Raw genomic sequence first — 19,115 nt, 5'->3', positions numbered from 1 at the left:
CCCCAATTAAAAGATATAGACTCGCAGAATGGATCAAAAAAAATGAACCATCAATATGTTGCATACAAGAGACTCATCTCAGACACAGGGACACAAAGAAACTGAAAGTGAAAGGATGGAAAAAAATATTTCATGCAAGCTACAGCCAAAAGAAAGCCGGTGTAGCAATATTAATCTCAGATAAAATAGACTTTAAATGCAGGGATGTTTTGAGAGACAAAGAAGGCCACTACATACTAATAAAAGGGGCAATTCAACAAGAAGAAATAACAATCGTAAATGTCTATGCACCCACTCAAGGTGCCACAAAATACATGAGAGAAACACTGGCAAAACTAAAGGAAGCAATTGATGTTTCCACAATAATTGTGGGAGACTTCAACACATCACTCTCTCCTATAGATAGATCAACCAGACAGAAGACCAATAAGGAAACTGAAAACCTAAACAATCTGATAAATGAATTAGATTTAACAGACATATACAGGACATTACATCCCAAATCACCAAGATACACATACTTTTCTAGTGCTCATGGAACTTTCTCCAGAATAGATCATATGCTGGGACATAAAACAAGCCTCAATAAATTTAAAAAGACTGAAATTATTCAAAGCACATTCTCTGACCACAATGGAATACAATTAGAAGTCAATAACCATCAGAGACTTAGAAAATTCACAAATACCTGGAGGTTAAACAACACACTCCTAAACAATCAGTGGGTTAAAGAAGAAATAGCAAGAGAAATTGCTAAATATATAGAGACGAATGAAAATGAGAACACAACATACCAAAACCTATGGGACGCAGCAAAAGCAGTGCTAAGGGGGAAATTTATAGCACTAAACGCATATATTAAAAGGGAAGAAAGAGCCAAAATCAAAGAACTAATGGATCAACTGAAGAAGCTAGAAAATGAACGGCAAACCAATCCTAAACCAAGTAGAAGAAAAGAAATAACAAGGATTAAAGCAGAAATAAATGACATAGAGAACAAAGAAACAATAGAGAGGATAAATATCACCAAAAGTTGGTTCTTTGAGAAGATCAACAAGATTGACAAGCCCCTAGCTAGACTGACAAAATCAAAAAGAGAGAAGACCCATATAAATAAAATAATGAATGAAAACGGTGACATAACTGCAGATCCTGAAGAAATTAAAAAAATTATAAGAGGATACTATGAACAACTGTATGGCAACAAACTGGATAATGTAGAGGAAATGGACAATTTAATGGAAACATATGAACAACCTAGACTGACCAGAGAAGAAATAGAAGACCTCAATCACCTCATCACAAGCAAAGAGATCCAATCAGTCATCAAAAATCTTCCCACAAATAAATGCCCAGGGCCAGATGGCTTCACAGGGGAATTCTACCAAACTTTCCAGAAAGAACTGACACCAATCTTACTCAAACTCTTTCAAAACATTGAAGAAAATGGAACACTACCTAACTCATTTTATGAAGCTAACATCAATCTAATACCAAAACCAGGCAAAGATGCTACAAAAAAGGAAAACTACCGGCCAATCTCCCTAATGAATATAAATGCAAAAATCCTCAACAAAATACTTGCAAATTGAATCCAAAGACACATTAAAAAAATCATACACCATGACCAAGTGGGGTTCATTCCAGGCACGCAAAGATGGTTCAACATAAGAAAATCAATCAATGTATTACAATACATTAACAAATCAAATAGGAAAAATCAATTGATTATCTCAATAGATTCTGAAAAAGCATTTGACAAAATCCAACATCCGTTTTTGATAAAAACACTTCAAAAGGTAGGAATTGAAGGAAACTTCCTCAACATGATAAAGAGCATATATGAAAAACCCACAGCCTGCATAGTACTCAATGGTGAGAGACTGAAAGCCTTCCCTCTAAGATCAGGAACAAGACAAGGATGCCCTCTGTCACCACTGTTATTCAACATTGTGCTGGAAGTGCTAGCCAGGGCAATCCGGCAAGACAAAGAAATAAAAGGCATCCAAATTGGAAAAGAAGAAGTAAAACTGTCATTGTTTGCAGATGATATGATCTTATATCTAGAAAACCCTGAGAAATCGACAATACAGCTACTAGAGCTAATAAATAAATTTAGCAATGTAGCGGGATACAAGATTAATGCACATAAGTCAGTAATGTTTCTATATGCTAGAAATGAACAAACTGAAGAGACACTCAAGAAAAAGATACCATTTTCAATAGCAACTAAAAAAATCAAGTACCTAGGAATAAACTTAACCAAAGATGTAAAAGACCTATACGAAGAAAACTACATAACTGTACTAAAAGAAATAGAAGGGGACCTTAAAAGATGGAAAAGTATTCCATGTTCATGGATAGGAAGACTAAACGTCATTAAGATGTCAATTCTACCCAAACTCATCTACAGATTCAATGCAATCCCAATCAAAATTCCAACAACCTACTTTGCAGACTTGGAAAAGCTAGTTATCAAATTTATTTGGAAAGGGAAGATGCCTCGAATTGCTAAAGACGCTCTAAAAAAGAAAAGCGAAGTGGGAGGACTTGCACTCCCTGACTTTGAAGCTTATTATAAAGCCACAGTTGCCAAAGCAGCATGGTACTGGCACAAAGATAGACATATAGATCAATGGAATCGAATTGAGAATTCAGAGATAGACCCTCAGATCTATGGCCGACTGATCTTTGATAAGGCCCCCAAAGTCACCGAACTGAGTCATAATGGTCTTTTCAACAAATGGGGCTGGGAGAGTTGGATATCCATATCCAAAAGAATGAAAGAGGACCCCTACCTCACACCCTACACAAAAATTAACTCAAAATGGATGAAAGATCTCAATATAAAAGAAAGTACCATAAAACTCCTAGAAGATAACGTAGGAAAACATCTTCAAGACCTTGTATTAGGCGGCCACTTCCTAGACTTTACACCCAAAGTACAAGCAACGAAAGAAAAAATAGATAAATGGGAACTTCTAAAGCTTAGAAGTTTCTGCACCTCAAAGGAATTTCTCAAAAAGGTAAAGAGGCAGCCAACTCAATGGGAAAAAATTTTTGGAAACCATGTATCTGACAAAAGACTGATATCTTGCATATATAAAGAAATCCTACAACTCAATGACAATAGTACAGACAGGCCAATTATAAAATGGGCAAAAGATATGAAAAGACAGTTCTCTGAAGAGGAAATACAAATGGACAAGAAACACATGAAAAAATGTTCAGCTTCACTAGCTATTAGAGAGATGCAAATTAAGACCACAATGAGATACCATCTAGCACCGATTAGAATGGCTGCCATTAAACAAACAGGAAACTAAAAATGCTGGAGGGGATGTGGAGAAATTGGAACTCTTACTCATTGTTGGAGGGACTGTATAATGATTCAGCCACTCTGGAAGTCAGTCTGGCAGTTCCTTAGAAAACTAGATATAGAGTTACCATTCGATCCAGCGATTGCACTTCTCGGTATATACCCGGAAGATCGGAAAGCAGTGACACGAACAGATATCTGCACGCCAATGTTCATAGCAGCATTATTCACAATTGCCAAGAGATGGAAACAACCCAAATGTCCTTCAACAGATGAGTGGATAAAGAAAATGTGGTATATACACACGATGGAATACCACACGGCAGTAAGAAGGAAGGATCTCGTGAAACATATGACAACATGGATGAACCCTGAAGACATAATGCTGAGCGAAATAAGCCAGGCACAAAAAGAGAAATATTATATGCTACCACTAATGTGAACTTTGAAAAATGTAAAACAAATGGTTTATAATGTAGAATGTAGGGGAACTAGCAATAGAGAGCAATTAAGGAAGGGAGAACAATAATCCAAGAAGAACAGATAAGCTATTTAACGTTCTGGAGATGCCCAGGAATGACTATGGTCTGTTAATTTCTGATGGATATAGTAGGAACAAGTTCACAGAAATGTTGCAATATTATGTAACTTTCTTGGGGTAAAGTAGGAACATGTTGGAAGTTAAGCAGTTATCTTAGGTTAGTTGTCTTTTTCTTACTCCCTTGTTATGGTCTCTTTGAAATGTTCTTTTATTGTATGTTTGTTTTATTTTTAACTTTTTTTTCATACAGTTGATTTAAAAAAGAAGGGAAAGTTAAAAAAAAAAAAAAAAAAAAAAGGAATAAAAGATGTAGTGCCCCCTTGAGGAACCTGTGGAGAATGCAGCGGTATTGGCCTACCCAACCTCGATGGTTGCTAACATGACCACAGACATAGGGGACTGGTGGTTTGATGGATTGAGCCCTCTAACATAGGTTTTACCCTTGGGAAGACAGTTGCTGCAAAGGAGAGGCTAGGCCTCCCTATGGTTGTGCCTAAGAGCCTCCTCCCGAATGCCTCTTTGTTGCTCAGGTGTGGCCCTCTCTCTCTGGCTAAGCCAACTTGAAAGGTGAATTCACTGCCCTCCCCCCTACGTGGGATCAGACACCCAGGGGAGTGAATCTCCCTGGCAACGTGGAATATGACTCCCGGGGAGGAATTTAGACCTGGCATCGTGGGACGGAGGACATCTTCTTGACCAAGAGGGGGATGTGAAAGGAAATGAAATAAGCTTCCGTAGCAGAGAGATTCCAAAAGAAGCCGAGAGGTCACTCGGGTGGGCACTCTTACGCACACTTTAGACAACCCTTTTTAGGTTCTAAAGAATTGGGGTAGCTGGTGGTGGATACCTGAAACTATCAAACTACAACCCAGAACCCATGAATCTCGAAGACAGTTATATAAAAATGTAGCTTATGAGGGGTGACAATGGGATTGGGAAAGCCATAAGGACCACACTCCACTTTGTCTAGTTTATGGATGGATGAGTAGAAAAATAAGGGAAGGAAACAAACAGACAAAGGTACCCAGTGTTCTTTTTTACTTCAATTGCTCTTTTTCACTCTAATTATTATTCTTGTTATTTTTGTGTGTGTGCTAATGAAGGTGTCAGGGATTGATTTAGGTGATGAATGTACAAGTATGTAATGGTACTGTGAACAATCGAAAGTACAATTTGTTTTGTATGACTGCGTGGTATGTGAATATATCTCAATAAAATGAAGATTAAAAAAAAAAAAAAAAAAAGAACATCCCAAACATCCCCTACCCCCTTCTCCTCCCATTATCCATTTACTTTTTGTCCCCATTTTTCTACTTATTTTTTCTTATACTAGGTAAAGGGAGTGTGAGCCACAAGGTTTTCACAGTCACACCATATAAGCTGCATAATTATACAATCATCTTCAAGAATCAAGGATACTGGGTTGCAGTTCAACACTTTCAGCTATTTCCTTCTAGCTATTCCAGTACACTAAAAATTAAAAAGGGATATCTATATAATGCATGAGGTATCTCAAAAATGACCTCTTGACTCCATTTGAAATCTCTCAGCCACTGAAACTTTATTTTGATTCATTTCTCTTCCCCTATTTGATCAAGAAGACTTTCTCAATCCCATGATTCCAGGGCTATGCTCAACCCCAGGAGTCATGTCCCATGTTGCCAGGGAGATTTACACCCCTGGGAGTCAAGTCCCACATCTGGAGGAGGGCAGTGAGTTTAGCTGCCAAGCTGGCTTAGAGAGGCCACATGTGAGCAACAGAAGAGGTTGCTCTTCTGTTCTAGGGGTGACTCTCAGGCAAAATTATAAGTAGGTTTAGCCTCTCCTTTGCAGTAAGAAGTTTCAAAAGAGCAAGCTCCAAGATAGAGGGCTTGGCCTAATAAGCTTGTAGTCCCCAGTGCTTGTGAGAATATCAGGAATTCCCCAACTGGGGAAGTTTAATATTTCCACATTTTCCCCATGTCCCTCAAAAGTGCTTTACAAACACATTTTATTCTCTACCCAAATTATTCTGGGATGTATCAGGGCTTCATGCTAACCTGTACAACCCAACCAGATCTCATTCACTATGCAAGTTTCCATGTAATTATAGTGTTTGAATAAACTGACCAAACAAGTTAAATTATATAGTGTGCTACAGATAATATGGATTTTGCCCCAAATAAACATCTCTTCCTTTGGTCCCATATGGAAGCCAATGTTTTAAAACACAGTCAATGTCATCCTCTACCCTTTAGTCTGATCTACCCCAATCTCAACCATGTCCATTTCATTCATATCTCCAATTGAATCTAATCTGCTTTTCAGCCTCTGTAACAGTTGCTGCATGGGGAATTGCCAACATGCACACCTGCTGAACCCTGGCTCTGAGTCCCAGGTGCCACACACACACCCAAAGCTCCAAGAACCAACCAGGTCACACAGAAGCAGCTCAGCAGCTCAGAATTTAGAAATAGCTGTTACTACTCATGAATATGTATGACTGCTGTAAGAACTTACAACCTAGGAACCAGTACAATAAGTCTTCCCCTGTTAACCTATGCTCCAAGATTCAATCTCAGAGTTTGCACATTAGTGTTAGTCCATATTAGTGAGGTGTTATAACATTTATCTTTCATTTCTGGCTTATTTCACTCAATATACTGTCCTCAAGGTCCATTCATCTAGTTGCATACTTCAGGACTTCATTCCTTCTTGCTGCCACCCAATATTCCATTTCAGTTCACCATTCGGTTTATCTGTCAATGTACCTTAGGACACCTCCATCCATTGCAAATCATGAATACTGCCAAAAACAGCAGTGTGAAAATGTCCACTCATGTAGCTGCTCTCAGTTCCTCCAGGATACAACCAATAACAGGGTCACAGGACCATATTGTAACCCCATACTTAGCTTCCTGTGGAAACACTACACTTATCTCCAGATGGGCTGTACCATTCTACTTCCCTACCAACAGTAAATAGGTACATCCTTCTCTCCACATTTTCTCCAGCATTTGTATCCCTCTGTTTATTTTTTAAACAGTTTTATTCACACCCTATACAATCCATCTTAAGTAAACAATCAATGATTCCTGGTATAATCACAGTTATGCATTTACCACCACAATCTATATGAGGACATTATCACTTCTTCTGCAATGAAAGAGGAAGAAGAGAAAAAAATGAAGAATAAAAAAAGATAGGAGAAAAAATAAAATAAAATAAAATAAAATACAGTGAAGAGGTCATAGAACCACAATAACCCCAGGAATTCCATATCACTCCCTTATATCTCCTGTTATAGACATTTGACTTTGGTGTATTGCCTTTGTTACAATTAATGGAAGCATATTACAATGTTACTGTTAACTATAGATCCTAGTTTGCATTGATTGTATTTTTTCCCCTATACCATCCAGTTTTCAACACCTTGCAATGTTGACATTCATTTGTTCTTCCTCATGTAAAAATATTCTTATATTAGTACAGTTAACCACCATCATTGACCACTCTAGGTTTCACTAAATTATACAATCCCAGTTTTTGTCTTCTATCTTTCTTCCTGGTTTCATACATGCCCTTAGCCCTCCTCTTTCAACCATACTCACACTCATTTTTGTTCAGAGTACTTACGATACTGTGCTACCATCACACAGTATTGTGCAGTCTATTTCTGGATCTATACAATCAATTCTGTTGAACATTCTGTACTCTTTCAGTATGAGATGCCTGAGCTCTACCCTCTTTCTATCTGCTGATAACCTGTGTTCTTAACTTAAACTTCAATTGTTCACTCATTAATGTCAGTTCATATTACTGACCCTTACTGATAGTCTTCATTTCTACACTCTTCTCCAGACTTCTCTCTCCTGTATTTTCCTATTTGCCTATAGTGCTCCCTTTAGTATTTCTTGTAGGGCAGATATCTTGTTCACAAACTCAGTGTCTGTCTGAAAGTATTTTAAACTTTCACTCATTTTTGAAGGATAGTTTTGCCAGATATAGAATTCTTGGTTGGTAATTTTTCTTTTTCAGTATTTTAAATGTATCACACCACTGCCCTCTAAGAGTGATTATTTTCTCCATATTGCTTCTGCCCCCTTTCCCTTCTCTTCTCCTTCTGGGACACCAATGACATATATATTTGTGTGCTTCATATTGTAATTCAATTCCCCGAGATGCTGCTCGTATTTTTCCATTCTTTCCCCTATCTGTTCTTTTATGTGTAGGATTTCAGATGTCCTGTTCTCTAGTTCATGAATCCTTTCTTTTGTCTCTTCAAATCTGCCGTTGTATGTCTCCATTGTGTCTTTCATTCCTTCAATTTTTCCTTTCATTCCCATAAGTTCTGCCATTTGTTTCATCAAGCTTACAAATTCTTCTTTAAGGTCAGCCAGTGTCTTCTTTATATCCCTCATCTCTTTTACCACATTTTCCTTCAGATCTTTGATTTGATTTATAAGATTTGTTTGAACATCTTTAATTAGTTTTTTCAGTTTCTGTATCTCATTTGAAGTGTAAGTTTGTTCCTTTGCCTTGGACATAGCTTAGTTTTTCCTAATGTGACTCACAATTTTTGTTCTCTAGGTATCTGGTTCCCTTGATTACCCCAGTCAGATTTTCCCAGACCAGATGGGCCAAGGTCTCAGCAGAAAGATATAATCAGTATCAAGTTTCCCTAAGGATGTGATCCAGCTGGTTGTCAGATTTTCCTGTGAGGCCTCTAGACTCTCTGCTTTACCTATCCTGTCCAGCAGGTGACACTTGTCAGCCCACAATTCCCTACTGGTGTGAAAGGGTGCTGTGCTTCAATTCTCAGTGGACTCTGACTCAGCCAGGGGCCAAGGGTGTCAGAGGCCAGTCTTAAATAGTTTCTGAGCTGTTATTTTCCCCCAGGCCCTGAGCTCTGAATTCTCTGAGGGAGGGCTGCCACTTGAGCTGGGCCACCCCCCTTTTCTTAGAGAAGATACACCGTTTTGGGAATTCTAACCTACACTTGAATTCCTCCTTTTTTTCTCTCTCTCAATACCACCTTTGCCTGGGTCAGGACTGACAATTGAAAATGCCTGAGGCTTTCTCTAATGAGCTACCTAGAATGGGAAGAAAAAAAAGAAAAAAGAAATTCTTCTTTCATTGGCAGTCCCCAGCCCCCAGTTTGGCCAGTCGACCAGAGTTGGTACCTGGTTCTCTATGCCCCTTTTCTTGGGACACAGCTGTTTTTCAGTATTCTGAGCTCAGCCATCTCCAAAAGCCTCTGTTTTAATTTATTTATGATTTTTTTTTCTGTCAGTCCTGCCTCCTCTCTGTTGGAATAGACCTCAGGGCTCCTTTCCTGCCTGTTCCGAGTTTATCTGTGCTCATAACATGTATTCAGTAGTCCAAATTTGTTAATTAAAACTGTAATTGGAGCTTGGTTGAGTTAATCTCCCTTACTCCTAGAGGACTACTTCTTTTCCCACAGGGAAGTGTTCCAACTCAGCCTGCAGTGCCAGTGGGGGAGGGGCGCCAGCTCTGCAGTTTGGGGAGTTTTCTTACAGTTCTATACTGCGATCTCAGCCATTCCACCCATTCCGGGCTAGTGTACGATATGCGTTCAGTCACGGGTGTCTCCCAACAGTTGTTCTGGACTATTTACTAGTTGTTTCTAGCTATTTACTAGTTGCTTTAGAGGACTAACTAAGTTTCAGACCTCTCTATGCCACATCTTGCCCCACCTTTCCATCAGTTCTTTAGACATGTTTTCCTTTAGTTCATTAGGTGATATAAATTCTTTGTTTAGTAAATTCTACATCTGGACTTCCTCATGGAGTGTCAGTCGCTTTTTGTCTTGTGTGTGGGCCATACTTTCCTGTTTACTGTGTGTCTCATAATTTTTTGTTGGAAACTGGGCATTTTAAATAATATAATGTGTCAACTCTGGAAATCAGATTCACTGCCCCCCTTTCAGGGTTTGTTGTTTTTGCTGCTTTTTGTTTTTGTTATTGTTGTTGCTGTTTATTTGTTTGTTTGCTTACTGATTTTGCCGGACGAACTATGAGATGTCTGTATTCTTTGTCATGTGCAACCACTGGAGTCTGCTTGGTTAGTTTAGTGGTCAGCTAATGGTTGGAAAACATTTCCTTAAGTACCCTGAACCAATAAGTCTCCCAGTCTTGGATGAGCAGCTCCCTGTGTGTATTCAATATATCTCCAATGTTCCTGCAGATAGTTTACAACTCAATACTCCTGCAGGCTTGGAAAGTCTTAGCCTTTACTTTCTACTTGTGCTGAGCTTTAAGGCTAGCCAATGCAGAGACATTAAGACCTTCTTAGGTCCTTGCTGGTAATGCACACAGGCCTGCAACTGTGAGTATCCTCCTCAGTTCCCAGGAATAGGGCAGAGTCTTTCAAAAATCTCTTCAGAGCATCTCATTCTCTAGTTTTTCCTTTTAAGTTGTTTTTTTTTTTGGCCAGGCTTTTGTTTGTCCCAAAGATGGATAACACTGTCTCAGGCAATATTAAACAATTGTTACTGATTTTTTTTTTTCAACAAATGCCCTATGAATAGGGCTTTTTCCACTGACCAAGCTCTGAGTCAGGTCAAATAAAGACAAGTCCTGAGTGTAACTTTTCAGTGATCTGCCAGACATGTCAAATAGCAACAGTTTGGGGGCTTTTGGGGAGCTCATTCTGATCTGTCTAGTGGCTACTAAGTTACTGTTTTTCATACCTACCATAGTTGCAAGTTTATTTTCAAGGCTACCACATAGCTGGGGAGAAGGTTAGTGGCATAGATTAAGACAAATTAAAATGTCACAAAGCAGCTCACTATTCTTACCAAGATTCAGATATTCTTCTTGGATGAAAATGCCACAGAATTTTTTAATCCTTTAGTTAACTTCCAGAACTCTGAAAAAGTTGGTTTTTATAATTTTTGCCGCTCTTCTCATTGCTTTTATGGAGGAGTAGATTTTTGAAAGTGCTTATTCTGCTATTTTAGAAGTACTCTCCATTTTAGGATTGTGCAGGTTTGAAGCTATTACACCACAGAAAAGGCCATGTTCTTTTAATCCATTTCTGGGGTTCAGACCTATTGTGGGTGGGACCTTTGATTAGGTTGTTTCAATTGAGATGTGACCCACCCAATTCAAGATGGGTCTTAAACCTCTACTGGAGTCTTTTACAAGGATGAAAGGCAGAAAAAAGCTGAGAGCGCTCAGAAAGAGAAACACCCAGAGAAGTTTGGAGAGACTCTGCAGAGAAAAGCCTCCAGAGCTTCTGAGAGAGTCACTGAATCCAGAAGCTGAATGCAACAGAACCCAGAGAGAAGGACCAGCAGCTGCCAGTCATGTGCCTTGCTATCCAACAGAGAAACCACAGATCTGGTGGCCTTTCTTCAGAGAAGGTATTATTCTGTTGATGCCTTAATTGGGTCATTTTCATGGTCTTAGAATGGTAAATTTGTAAACTAATAAATCCCTGTTCTAGTTTGCTAATCTGCCAGAATGCAAAATATCAGAAATGGACTGGCTTTTATAAAGAGGGTTTATTTGGTTACGCAGTTACAGTCTTAAGGCAATAAAATGTCCAAGGTAATGCATCAACAACCTGGTACCATCACTGGAGGATGGCCAATGGCATCCTGAAAACCTCTGTTAGCTGGGAAGGCATGTGGCTGGCATCTGCTCCAAGTTCTGTTTTCAAAATGGTTTTCTCCCAGGATGCTCCTCTCTAGGCCACAGCTCCTCTTTAAAATGTCACTCTCAGTTGCTCTTGGGGTGTTTGTCCTCTCTTAGCTTCTCTGGAGCAAGAGTCTGCTTTCAACGGCCATCTTCAAACTGTCTCTCATCTGCAGCTCCTCTCTCAGCTCCTGGTTGTTCTTCAGAGTGTCTCTCTTGGCTGCAGCAAGCTCGCTCCTTCCATCTGAGCTTATATAATGCTCTAGTAAACTAATCAAGGCCCACGCTGAATGGCCGGGGCCACACCTCCATGGAAATTTTCCAATCAGAGTTATCACCCACAGTTGGGTGGGGCACTTTTCCATGGAAACAACCTAATCCAAACATTCCAACTTAATCCCCACTAACATGTCTGCTCCCACAAGATTGAATCAAAGATAATGGCATTCTGGGGGACATAATACACCCAAACCAGCACAATCCCCATTGTAAAAGCCAACCCATTTCTGGTATATTGCATTCTGGAAGCTTTAGCAAACTGAAACAAGGATCTTCAAGGATATACAGATATAGATACAGATACAGATACAGATACAGATAGCTATAGCTATAGTTATCAATATGAATAGGCAATTGGGAATGCTGGAATAGTTTTACAAATAGATGCAAATTTGGTCAATATCTACAGCATAATCAAATGTATCTCACTAGGCACAGTTTATTTTCATTTCTTTCAGAATCATCTGCATTGTTATCAATCTTCTGCAACTTACAGTGCTGTAAAATAGCTTAAAGAAAATTAAAGGCAGATATACACTGGAAGAGCAGATAGAGAGGGCACAGTAATCATTTTTGTCCATATCAAAGTCTCACAATTTTCCTGACAAGGCAGTAGGAAGGAGGAGAGTGTAGGTTGGAGGTTTACAACATTGTGATAGACTGAACATGCTATTGAAATAGTGGAGGAGACCTAAACACTGTGTTGGGCTAGTACACAGGATTTATAGTTAAGGGAACTGTTACTGACCTCATTTGGGCAATCAGTTCTTCTCTGTGCCTCAGAGCCTTCATCTGTAAGGTAAGGGGGTAGGACCAGTTGATCACTAGGGCTCCTTCCATTCCAGTAATGTTCCTCAAAATCTGGTCCTTGGACCAGCAGCATTACCATCACCTAAGAGCTTGTCAGATATGACAATTCTCAGACTCCATCACAGACTAATAGAACTGTGGGCAGGGTCTAGCAATTTTTGTTTTGACAAGTGCTCCAGATGATTTCATGCAGCTAAAGTTTGAGAAACATTACATCCTAGTTTCCAATGAGATGGAACTTTGATATTAGGGAGACTCATTAGCCACTGTGAGAGCATTTTTTTGCTACCTCCTCCTGTAGTTTGAAGGCACAAAATTCTAAACACATGTGAAAAAGAAAGTCGGTTTGGTTAAGGCTCTTTTCACTTTTTATATTAAAAGGAAGGATTTCATTTCTTACTCAGAAGTCACCATAGGAAGTGGTCCATTTGCTGTAGGCAAAACCTCAGTCTTCTATTATTTCAACATAACTTGTCCAAAAAAGGTCATAGAAGGATTCTTTAAAGCTTTTGGTTTTCACATATTTTATATGGTTAGAAGCCTCTCTTCCAGTCATCATAGTGGGCAAGAGTGAGATCAGATTTTCTAAGTTTCATGTTGGAAAACATTTGTTCTTTCTCTTCACAAGCAAAGGCAGTGATCAAAGGCACTGAGTGATGTGAACTGGAAGACTTTTTTTTTTTTAGAGTTTGTGTATTTTATATCATGTAGGAAGTAAATAGTGGAGTTACAATTCAAAAATTATTGACTTCTATTTGTATTCCATTGTGGTTGGAGAATGTGCTTTGAGTATATTCATTTTTTTTTTTAATTTATTGAGGCTTGTTTTATGTCCCAGCTTATGGTCCCTTCTGGAGAAAGGTCCATGATCACTAGAGAAAAATGAGTGTCCTGGTGATTTGGGATGTAAGGTTCTACATATGTCTGTTAAAATTCTCTATATCTCTTTCTCCTTTCCTTGTTTCTCTGTCAGTAGGGTTCCCTTTAGAATCTGAAGTAGGGCAGGTCTTTTATTGGCAAACTCTCTCAGCATTTGTTTGTCTGTGAAAAATTTAAGCTCTCCCTCAAATCTGAAGGAGAGTTTTGCTGGATAAAATATTCTTGGTTGGAAATTTTTCTCTTTCAGAATTTTAAATATGTCATGCCACTGCATTCTTGCCTCCATGGTGGCCTCTGAGTAGTCACAACTTAGTCTTATGTTGTTTCCTTTGTATGTGGTGAATTGCTTTTCTCTTGCTGCTTTCAGAACTTGCTCCTTCTCTTCAGTATTTGACAGTCTGATCAGAATATGTCTTGGAGTGGGTTTATTTGGATTTATTCTATTTGGAGTTAGCTGGGCATTTATGCTTTGTGTATTTATATTATGTAGATGGTTGGGGAAGTTTTCCCCAACAATTTCTTTGAATACTCTTTCTAGACCTTTACCCTTCTCTTCCCCTTCTGGGACACCAATGAGTCTTAAGTTTGGACGTTTTATTTTATCTATCATTTCCCTGAGATCCTTTTCGATTTTTTTGATTTTTTTCTCCATTCTTTCTTTTGTTCTTTTATTTTCTGTTCTGTGGATTTCTAGGACACTGAGATGTTGTTCAGCTTCTTCTAGTCTTGTATTGCGAATATCCAGAGTCTTTTTAATTTGGCCAACAGTTTCTTTTGTTTCCATAAGATCTTCTATTTTTTTATTTAGCCTTGCAATGTCTTCTTTATGCTCTTCTAGGGTCTTCTTTATGTCACTTATATCCTAGGTCATGGTCTTCTTGATGTCCTTTAAATCCTTTGCCATGGTTTCGTTTCTCGATTGTGTTTCTTTGATTAATTCTGTGAGGAACTTTGTTTCTTCTGATAACTTGATTTGTGTGTTTGGAGTTGGATTCTCCATATCATCTGCTTTTATCATATGTGTTAAGATTTTCTGTTGTTTTTGGCCTCTTGGCATTTGTTTTGCTTGATAGGGTTCTTTCAAGTTGTAAAAAAAGATACCAATCTAATTTTTCAGAAACAGTTTGGTGGTGTACACTTGCTCTAACTAACCAGCAGATGGCATCTGTGAGTCACTTATACCCCTCAAGTCAGTTCTCAACTTTGTCCCCGTGGTGTGTGGGGAAATGATTCTTGTGGGGTTCAGTTAGAGAACTCAGTTTGGGTGTGTTGCTGGAGCCATCCGCCCTAATGTGGGGTGTGTGTCCAGGTGGCCAGGGAGGAAGGGCAGCTTTAATATTCAAATCCCCCAGGTTCCCAGAGATTCAAGGACACCGCAAGAGTCTAAGCCTTCATTTCAGTTCAGCCCCAGACCTTCTCTCTCGCTGTCCCACAAACCACTGGACTTGGCGTAGCGTTCCTGGGTTCTCCAAGCAGGCCCCCCCTCCCAGCCATGATCCTCCAGGACCTCTGCCGAGGGAATGCCGTGCTACGTCACCAGTGCACGCTATCCCTCAATGGAAGCCCTGGGCCGCCAGGCCATGCAGGGGCGCTCTCAGCCTGATGCAAAGATGGCCGAATGGGGCGCCTCAACCCACCCCCCCCACACACACACACAGTTCCTCCTTCCCAGCTCCAGGACAAGTGGTGGGGCTCTGGGCTGTGGGCACGGTCCTGGGCAGGAATTTATCCAGCCCTCCAGGGAGCCAGCTGCTAGCTGTGGGGTTTCTTTCAGCTTCCGGCTCTCCCCTCCATTCCCCCAGCTCTGAGGGTATCTACAGCGGGCTATCCTCCAGGCCAGACACCGAGAGGCTGGCCCAGCCCCCTCTTGCTGTGTTTTACTGCATGGTTCCCAATGTCGCAATTGCAGCCGCTCCTGGGTTTTTCTGTTTTTTTTTTTTTTTTTTTTTTTTTAAGAACCAGTTGGTCTCCAAACACCAATCCCTGGCTTCCCCACACCATCGCATGGCTCCGGGTCTTCCAGCCGGCTTACTCACTCATTTCAGAATGCCGACTCCCGGTTTCACCAAGTACCCAGCCCCTGTGGTGCTAGCAGACCTCGTCCAGCTGGCGGATCGCTGTAACTGGTATTCTGTGTCACTTTCTGGTTTTTATCTAGTGTTTTTCATGGAGGTGTTTTTTTTGCCCTGTCTCACCTAGCTGCCATCTTCGTTTCTCCTCTGGAAGACTTTTGTATAAATCAGTCCCTGGGTTGGGTGCTGCTCCTTTTACTTATGATGAGCCATTCCATTTCTTTTTCATATACAGAAGAATGGTCTATTTCATTTGCCATTATCATTTCCTTACAGGTTACAGTTATGCTCCACCATTTGAAATGGTGGTTTTCAACATCCTTATTCTATAAACTGTCTTTTGTTCATGATCCGTGTGATGTTCTTTCAGTCATTCTCTGTTCAACTCCATCTGATCAACTGATGCAAAGGTGATTATTTTTGGCCTGATGTCCTGCCTGCCTTTCAAAACCCTCTTCTCAGTGACTGGCACTTAAGTATAGGTCACTGGCTATCCTGGTCAAAGTAGCATCTATGGAATTAAGAACATTTAGACCTTGTAAATAACTAGTGTTCAAAACTGCACTGTTCACAGGGTAGGGTGGCTTCCCCAGGAGATATTAAGAGATTTACATGAAAAAAGCCTTATGTCTGTGGTCAAGTCTCTCTTTGAAGATTCATGTGGTAAAGTCTGTGAGAAGTCTTATAGTCAAGAAACTTATCTGTGTTTAATTCAATATTTTCCAAACTTTGAGCATGAAACAAGTGTATCACTAGCTTGTGTAATAACAGTCACATTAGGAAGGGCAGGTGTAGAAGACTTGAGATTTCAGAACTTGTTGTAAGGGGAGTTTTCTAAAAGGCTGGGATTGTGGTACAATGTTGAGTCCCCAAGACCTCTGGTAGAATCGTAACATAGATAAAATAAGAAGAGATGTTTTACAGAATCCTGTTCCATTCATTTGATGATCAAATGAAGTAAAATATGTGAAGGCTGACCTAGACTACAAAGCATCAAAGTAAAGTGACTATGATAATTGAGTCTATCATAGTCTTAGCTACTCAAAATGTGGTCCACGGAAGTTGTGTCAATTTGGCTAGATTATGTCCACCAGAAGAAGCCATGTTCTATGATGCAATCTTGTGGGGGCAGATGTATTAGTGCTGATTAGGTTGGAACCTTTGGATTAGGTTATTTCCATGGAGATGTGACACACCCAACTGTAGGTGAAAACTCTGATTAGATCATTTCCATGGAGGTGCAGTCCCACCCATTCAGCATGAGCCTTGATTAGTTTATTAGAGCACTATATAGGAGCTCAGACAGAAGGAGCTGGCTACAACTGAGAGACACAGTTTGAAGATGGCTGTTGGAAGCTGACACTGGAGAAAGCCATTTTTAAACCAGAACTCCAGAGCAGACACCAGCCAAGTGCCTTCCCAGTTAACAGAGGTTTTCTGGATGCCATTGGCCATCCTCCAGTGAAGGAACCCTATTGTTGATGCCTTACCTTGGACACTTTATGGCCTTAAGACTGTAACTTTGTAACTAAATAAACCCCCTTTATAAAAGCCAATCCATTTCTAGTGTTTTGCATGACCGCAGCATTAGCAAACCAGAACAGAAGTACAGATTCAGTATTATCTGGGAGCCTGTTTGGAATGCAGAATCTCAGGCTCCAGTCCAGACTTATTTCATCAAAAGCTCCATTTTGGCAAGATATGATTCCTCTGCAATTTAAAGTTTGAGAAGCACTGATTACAGAACTTGGGATTCTTACTCATCCTGAGAGGGCTTAGGTTCATTCCTTTTACCACCTTTCTCTTATGGCCTACCCCATGCGGAATTCCCTACAGGGCTCCCCTTCATGGCAATTCTAAATCTTTACCATCTTTGCTGGTTTGAATCTGTTATGTACCCCTGAAAAGCCATGTTCTTTTCACCCAATCTTGTGGGGGCAGACCTAATGTGGGTGGGACCTTTTGATTAAGTTGTTTCCATGGAGATGTGACCCTACCCATTCAAAGTAGGTCTTAATGGAGTCCTTAAGACCCTTGCTGGAGTTCTCTATGAGAGAATAATAGGTAAAGACATCTTGGAGAGGGTTCAGAGATGCTAAAATATGTAATCCAGAGTTTGCTCCTGGGAGAAGCAAGCAAAGACCCACAGGAGCTGAGACAGAAGCCCAGAGACTTTTTGGAGAAAGCCACTGAAACAAGAAGCTAAACCTGGGATAGAAGGTTCAGCATGAGCCAGCACATATACCTTACCATGTGAGAGAGGAAACCCAGATGCCATCGGCCTTTCTGCAGAGAAGTTATGTACCTCTTGATGCCATAATTTGGACATTTTTATGACCCTAGAACTGTAAATTTGCAACCTAATAAATCCCCATTGAAAAAGCCAATCCATATTTAATACCAGCAGGTTTAGCAAGTCAGAACACATTTATTTCAATCTAAATAACCATAATCTAACATATGGTTATTTTATACTAACAGTATGACTGAATCTGGGAAAATTCTAAGAGGACCATGGTAAACTTTAGAAAATTAACAAAATCCCCTAAATTGTTGAACACTGTCACTTAGTTTGTCAATGTCAGTCTAAGTCTTCAATTGTAGGAAGAAGAGGGTGTATTAATGATTGCCATCCATTTAGTGAAGGTTTATAATAGTTAAAATATAAGTTCTGTATAGATAAATGTAATATGTGCACAATTTCTTTTCAGAGGTCTAACTGTCAAAATCCTTTACTGATGGCCACAGGAAATATCACTCAAGTGCCTATGCCCAGTTCTCTAACAATGTTGCTTCTCCATTGTCTTCACTACTCCAGGATGGAGTCAAGGTGTTGCTCTATTCTGGGGGTGATATTGCATGTAAAGGGACTACTGTCCTTACATTCTCGCTGTCCTTCACTGAAAGTTTAAAACAAGATCCTAAGAAGGATCTGTAGGTTAAAAATAGTCAGTGAAACACATCTTCACCAGATGATCAATGTGATTTTTTTGATGACCCAATCATCTACGTCTTTCTGGAGGAAGCAGTTGGAGAAATATTAAATCCTGACAAAAGATTTATTCAAGTTGGTGTTTGGTAGAGAAGAAGAGCTGTATTGTGGAATCTAAAATATTCAAAACTCATAACTGTCTTTGTTTCAAGTAAATAACAAGTCTCTAGGTTTACCGGCCTCTAAGTTGGCAGAATTCCAAAAATGTTTCTGCAAGCTCTCTCTTCTACAATACTCATACAAACTTCTGTCCATGTAAGTAAATAATGTAGCTTTAATATATCAAAATATGTATCATGCAAAAGAGAAGTGAAAGTTACAAATATGGGAAAAGAATGTAATACAGAGAAGTGCATTATATGTTTAGTAGAGAAACATGAAGGCTTCTGAGAAAAAGCTAAATGCATGAGGTCACTAACTTAACATTTTAAATTGCCCAGAATTTGATTTTTATATTGCAAATAATTTGAAGGGCATTCAGGCTTCTAGGAAGAAGTTTTGAAATTCTGGATTTCTGCCTGACTTTTGGCTCTGATGAGGGTGTTTAAAGGTAAAGTATTGAGGGAACATGGCCTTTCTCTAA

At 39.6% G+C, this 19,115-nt stretch overlaps 1 protein-coding gene across 2 annotated transcripts in view; it reads right to left on the bottom strand.

Annotated features, from left to right (window-relative positions):
* Positions 1 to 19,115, bottom strand: part of LOC119531473 — a 165,150-nt gene that overhangs the window by 40,437 nt on the left and 105,598 nt on the right. The gene's annotated exons all lie outside the window — the stretch shown is intronic.

The sequence above is a fragment of the Choloepus didactylus genome, chromosome 1, assembly GCF_015220235.1.
Source record: "Choloepus didactylus isolate mChoDid1 chromosome 1, mChoDid1.pri, whole genome shotgun sequence".
In the NCBI taxonomy this organism is placed as follows: Eukaryota; Metazoa; Chordata; class Mammalia; order Pilosa; family Megalonychidae; genus Choloepus; species Choloepus didactylus.
The sequence above is the reverse complement of the archived record's forward strand: the minus strand, read 5'-3'. Positions and strand labels throughout refer to the sequence as shown.